Genomic DNA, 6,972 nt, shown 5'->3' with positions numbered 1-6,972 from the left:
GCCAGTAGGATCGCAGCCTTACCATGTAAGCCCTATTCAAAACCATAGGGCGAATAATAACCCATGTCCATTAATGTGCACATCCTTCTTGTGGCGTGAACCACAAGGGGCGAATCAAGGACGTGAAGTCATTCCCGATGATGACTCTACTGAGCCAGGGACGCACCTCGCACGCAACCACAACGATACTATCACGCAAACAACGAGATTATACACCACATATGACAACCAATCAACAGTACTGAGTAGAAAAATCTACCTTTAGCAATTATCAGCAACACCGCATTTATCCATACGAAAAAAAGACAACCTCCATCCATACTTATCGTAGGGAAAACCCTATTACTAACAACCATAACCACAACGAAACTTAAGGATGATGATGATGACTTAATTATGCTCGGCATTCCGGCGACAATACCGCGACTCGACTCAAGTATCCATCCCCATGGTATCTCCAAGTGTAAAGGATCTCAAAAGGTTGAAGGTTTGTAGAAGAGAAAGTGTATCGATAATTAGGTTTAGGAAGAAAAGAAAAAATACTGATTTGGTTTACGACTCACGACTTATAACTTATCACTGAACTCACCGTACTCGATCGAGTATAGGACTTACTCGATCGAGTGGCCTCTACTCGATCGAGTCACAAGACTACTCGATCGAGTATCCTACGCTAAATCGAGTTCCCCCATCCCATATGTTACTATAACGCAAGGTCGCTTGTGTGAAATGTTCTAAGGGTCTAACATGTGTCCAAGGTCACTCAACAGGCAGTCAACGGATCCCTAACGGGACGGGTATTACAGTATCCCCCCTTTAAAAATACTTCGTTCCCGAAGTTCAACTCATCCCCTCCCACAACCCGAAAGTGTATTCTAAGTCAAGATAACCAACCACAACCCAACCTCTCATGCCGACTAATCATCATCATCCTCTCATGCGAACATACTATCAACCACAACTTCATTCCGAGTCATCATTCACATGTTAACAATTAAGAAGGTACACAGCCACAAACTACCACTTCCATTTTACCAAACGGATTTAACACCATATAACGTCATACACCATACCAATTCGACACAATCAATTTACCTATTCAACAAACAATTAAACTATTAAATATTCCATGCATAAATCACCGACTAAATTATTCAACAAGCGTTTAAATCATCTAATCAATGATTAATATAACCAGCTACATGATTAAATTACTTCACGGATGATTAAATTACTTGAACAACAATTAAATTATTTAACATAGATAACAAATAAATTACCAATAAAGTGCTTAAAAGACGACATTTTTGGCATTTTTTCACGCGCGACTTACTCTTCCTCTCTTAAGAGAAACTTCATCCCCGGAGTTCACCTTTAAGATGAACCATATTATGATAAAACGTAACCATCACCTATCCTTGACATTACGAAATTAATATGCATTCACGTGGGCATATAGGATGAAAATAAATAACACAAAATGACTAAATTATGCGCAACAATACCACTCGATATATGTAAAAATTAAAAGTAATCTGCCGATGTGACATCATGATATTATTGTCGTCAACATAGTGCCACGTAACCATCCCAAAAGAATCACCAAACGATTAAAGGAATTTAACAACTTCATAGAACGACCATTAAAGAAAAGAAATTAGTAACCATACAAAATTACGACCATTGTTTATCTCTTGGATACAACCCATACAAAGGTATAAAACACGATATAATGATCAATGATCTTAATAACAACATATAGCGTCAAAAAGGTACTCCCATAATGCCAAGTAACGCCAGAAAACGGTTTATAAACACAAGTCGGGGCACTCGATCGAGTTAGGCTTACTCGATCAAGTACAGAGTTGGGTACTCGATCGAGTTTGACATACTCGATCAAGTATGCAAAGATCAGAATGCCTCTTAAGATGCACATACAGCCTACTCGATCGAGTTGAGGGAACTCGATCGAGTATCCTCAGTTCAGAATGTTCTCCAATGTGTGACAAGCAGAGAAACATACCAAAGTTTGGGGTTTTATCCCTGACATCATTGTACCTACGCGACAAATCCAGCAAATTCAAACAGAAAATACGACCTTATGGCCAATTACAAACCAAAATAAAATCCAAATACCAACAAAACAAATGTAAAAAATCCACACAAGTCCACTAAAACAAGCATAAACAAGGAAGATCGCTCGAGGTGAGCGCCTCGATCCTCCTCCATCTCATCATCTCCTCCTGCTCCCGAGGTGCCAGCTCCCGACGTACCTCCTCCGGTAGTAGCTCCCGTGCTGGGGTCTCTCCCGGTCCTCCATGGTGCAAGGCATCCATAGGGGTAGCTCGTAGGGGCTCCCCATGTAGCTGGATCCACCCTGTAGGAGTGAAAGACACTACTGTCGTTCCCCACGCCGCGCCACCAAACCAGTTGGGCCAAGCTGGTCTTTACACCCTGAACATAGGCCATCTCGTAAAGGTTCTGGAGCACCAAGGCGTTGGACACTCTATCTGTAAGCTCGCTCACCTGCATCTGCGGGCTGATAGAAGACGGGTAGCTGGGGTACTGGTATAGAGGAGGTCCATGATGCACAAACTGAGACTCCCCAACCATCTCTCTTGCTCTCTGGGGTCCTCTCCCCTCCCGAGGCACCTGGTCCTCCCTTCTGGCATGGTCTCCCCCAAACGGTTCAAGCATCTCCTCTAGAAGATCATCCATGATCAAGTACTTCTGATCTAAAAGGTTAGCCTCGACACTTCCAGGGGCAGCCTCAAGCCACGGCTCGGTCATAGGTAGGTGGTTTGGGCCAGGCACTCTCATCCAACTCCTACTTCGCACTCTCCAAGCTACACCCCCATCATCCAAAACCCGCAACCACTTCTGATGAATGAAGTAGGCCTTATTCAAGGTCGGGACAACCGGGGTCATGGGTTTGAGAGCTGAAGAAGCCTTAAAGGTGGTTAACCTCTGAGCTAGCCAGGTGGCGATAACACCGCAACTAAGGTGGCGAGTCGAAGACTTAGCCATCAAGACCAAACTAGCACATACTATAGCCGGAGCACTGTAAGCAAACCTCTTCTCCCGGGTGGGGTTAAGGTAAGATATCAACATCACCTGATAGGGCTAAAGTTGTATCACCTTAATCAAAGAAATCCTATCTCAGTACTAACAAAATAGCTAGTGGTAAGACAAGTATCGAATCCACAGGGAAGCGGTAATATTCTTTTTGTTAATATTTAGATCGTCTGAAAGTAACCGATTTTCTTGGGGGTTTGTTTGGCTTGTTTTCTATCAACTAATTGCAAGTGAAATAAAGATGATAAACAATAATATTAAGAAGTCTAGGGAATAGGTTCACTAGGTCAGTTATCCGGGGGTGTATCTTAATCAACTATTAGGTCAATCAAATTATTTAAGGTCACAAGTTTGATTAATTCTATTATGCCCTTTAGATTCAGTTTAACATGCAATCGCTATAATTAAATACAACCTATCTGATTATCGCAGCCTATATTAATCCTAACCCAGTCGGTGAAAGTATTAATTCGCTACACTAATTATAGAATCAGGCCTTAAATCAAATAATTAGAATAAGAACAATAATCAAACGATAGTTTATACGATATTACTAACTATAAATTCATAATCCCTCTTACTTCTGTTGGAGTAAGTGTCCTCAAAAATAGTGCGATCACATGTTTAATTCTCATGATAATAATACACAAGGGATGATTCAATTATATAGTCAACTGATCAACATTAATCGGTAATGATTGGCTAACTAAAGTTTGACATTATTGTCGTTTGACAGTGGTGATCAGTTGATCTCTTAAGGTCACACCTATAGGACAATTCTCTTAATAGATAAGTTAATTAATTGTATATCGATACAAGTTAATTAACTTCTTAAAATTAAACAATTTGTTTTGTGAGTGAGAATGAGTATCTTATTGTAATTTGATTAAATAAGATTTATTTTAGTAATTAAAAGATTTTATTACTAAAATTGATTATTGTTTATGAAACAATTAAAATAAGAATGATTGGTTAATTATAATTACAAAATGTTGTGAATTATATTAACATGACCCGTTTTATGCCATGTAATTATGAATTACTAGATAATTTGTTATTTGTGATTTAATTAATTTATAGATATTTAATTGTTAAATATGCATTAAATTGATTAATAACATGTTACATGCTACATGTTACATATTGTATGACCTTATTACAAATGACAAATTAACTAACATAAAATGGATGTCCATTTTATGAGTGAACCGAAATATTGGAGGGTTTTGGGGTTAGTGAGTATTTTCTTTTAATTGTTAAAATAAGACATAATCATTACCTAAAACTAGCCTTGCATACCTATGTTTTTAGAGAAGAGAAAAAGCAAAGGTGAAGGCCATGCATTGGCCTTCTTCACTCCCAAAACCGGCACCCCCTCCATATAATGAGAAAAGTGTTCTCATTTTTTTCCTTAATGGAATTCTAGCATTATTATATGATAATTCTCCCACATCTCTAAAATTAGTTTTAGATCTTTAACTTGTTCAAACAATATTCTAATAATTCATCCATATTACTAGTGTAGTAATTAGTATATTATTAGAACTTTATATTAAGGATTACTACTAGTATTATCTAGTTAATCATATTAGTAGTATTAAGGAGTTTTTATCTTGGATGCAACATTGAGGAGGATCTCTACACTTGAGATTTGTTGGAGGATCATCCATTTGCATTATAGCTCAAGAACAAGTGAAGGTATGAGACCTTACTTGTGCCCATTTCGTGCATTTCTCAATATAAGGAAACCGTTTTTCTTATTCTTGTGTTACGCATGCACTAGATCTTCCATGACTAAGTTAAAATATTAATTAGATTACTATTATAAATGTCTAATAATAGTTATATGAACCTAACAATTGGTATTAGATCATAGGATGTTGCATGCATAATCGATCTATAGTTTTTTCGAGTTATTAGTAGCTTAAATAAAACTAAAAATTTGTGAATTATTAGATAATGTCACGAAATATTATTTAATAGTGTATATTATGGCCCTAAAATGTATTTAGGTCATTTTGATGATTTATGGTATTTTATTGTTTATTTTAATGATTTTTAGTGATTTTATTACATTTTAATGGGTAAAATGGTATTTAAAATACTAAAAATAGTTCGACTTAGTTTTTGACCTTGAAATTTTTATATGACCTCACATGCATATTTTAATTATTGTATGTAAATTTTCGTATAATTTTTATTTATTTTGCATGATTTATGATTTTTATGAGATAAAAATGGAATAAATGGAGATAAAATAGTTTAAATTAGTTAAACATCGAAACAGGCCATGAAATTTTAATATGTTGTCACATGCATATTTTAATCACTGTGTGTAAAATTTAAGATGAACTTGATTCATTTTGCATGATTTACGAATTTTTAGTGTAAAAATAACATAACTAGTGACCACTTTAGCAAAAATAGCTAAAACGAATTACATGGCATGAGAAAATTATCTTAGGTTGAATTTATATTCCACTTATCAGATCTAAAGTTGAAAAATTGATTAGATTAATTTTCATATTCTTTAGATGTTTTATTTGATAAAATCGATAAATCGCAACTACATTTTTCTCGAAATAAATTCGAAAATTTTAACCTTGATTTTTGACATTATGAGTGTCATATATATATTCCAAAATATTAAAAAATTTAAAATTCAAATTTTGAAATTATTGTAATTTAATTTTGAAATTATTAGATTTTCTATTTTAAGAAGGCCATACTAGGAAATTTATTTATTGCTTTGTATTTATTCTTTATATGTTACATGCATTGCCAAATCGCCATAAACATCACATGCATATCATATCGAGTATTCGACCTTGTCAATTATAATTATCGATAGATCACTAATTTAGTTCACTTAAAAGAGATAGATAATAAATTGACAAGACCTTCACTTTTAAAAGATTGAGACTTAGCCTTACCAAATAGTAGGAACCCATGAATCTTAATTTTATAAGCAGTACAATACGATTTTTCGGGGTACTTCATTTGACGTTGGGTAAGTGAGGTAATAAGTAGTTATTACACTTCGAAAATTTGGTTGATCTCAACGAAGGTATTTGCGACCGTAGGCGCAATAGGTTCGGGCTAAAGATGAAATTAACGTAAATTCATCGACCGAGAGTTCTAATTATAGAAACGGTTAAAAGGGTTCACTCACCAAGTTATATTAATAAGAGATGTAGAGGGCCCGTAGGCTCACATCCAAAGATAATATGAATTTTGGGTCTCGGAATCATTTATATAACTGGGTGAAGGTCATTATATAAATGCTAAAACTTGCTAAAAAGTAGAAATTCTTGAAGTCAGTGAGAGCGATAAGAAGTAAGTACCTATCTTAATTGTTAAGGATAGAACTAGGCTAAAAAGAGAAGGTGTTAGACACTAAAATTGATACAAACCCCAAATAAGTAAAGATCAAGGAAGTTGCGCGTGTGACTCCAACATATTCCTCCTTGAATATCTATGACAGTGACATTGCATTCTTGCTAATTACCACATCATGAGTATTTGGCATACATAGGTGTGTTAGAATTAACGACCCCATTCATGATTTCTTGTGGATTTCATTATAATATTTGGCATTATCGTTTGACGACTAGCAAAGATAAATTCAGAAATTTACATGAATGGAACTAGGGTCGTTGTCATTTCATCCATGGACATATAAGTGTTATAGTGTACTCATTTTAGTTTTGTATTTAGAAATGTACCTCAATAATTGTTATGATGTACACTAACTCTAAATAAGAATATAATTCAAGTTTTTGTAGAAAAACGCAAAAATGGTTTTTCTATTATGCAACTAAAACAAGCGTTGTGCCCTTACATACCACGATTAAATTTATGGTGAGATCATACAAATCAAGGTAATTATATTCAAAC

The sequence above is a fragment of the Silene latifolia genome, chromosome 5 (assembly GCF_048544455.1).
Source record: "Silene latifolia isolate original U9 population chromosome 5, ASM4854445v1, whole genome shotgun sequence".
Classification (NCBI taxonomy): domain Eukaryota; kingdom Viridiplantae; phylum Streptophyta; class Magnoliopsida; order Caryophyllales; family Caryophyllaceae; genus Silene; species Silene latifolia.
Note: the sequence above shows the minus strand (reverse complement) of the source record.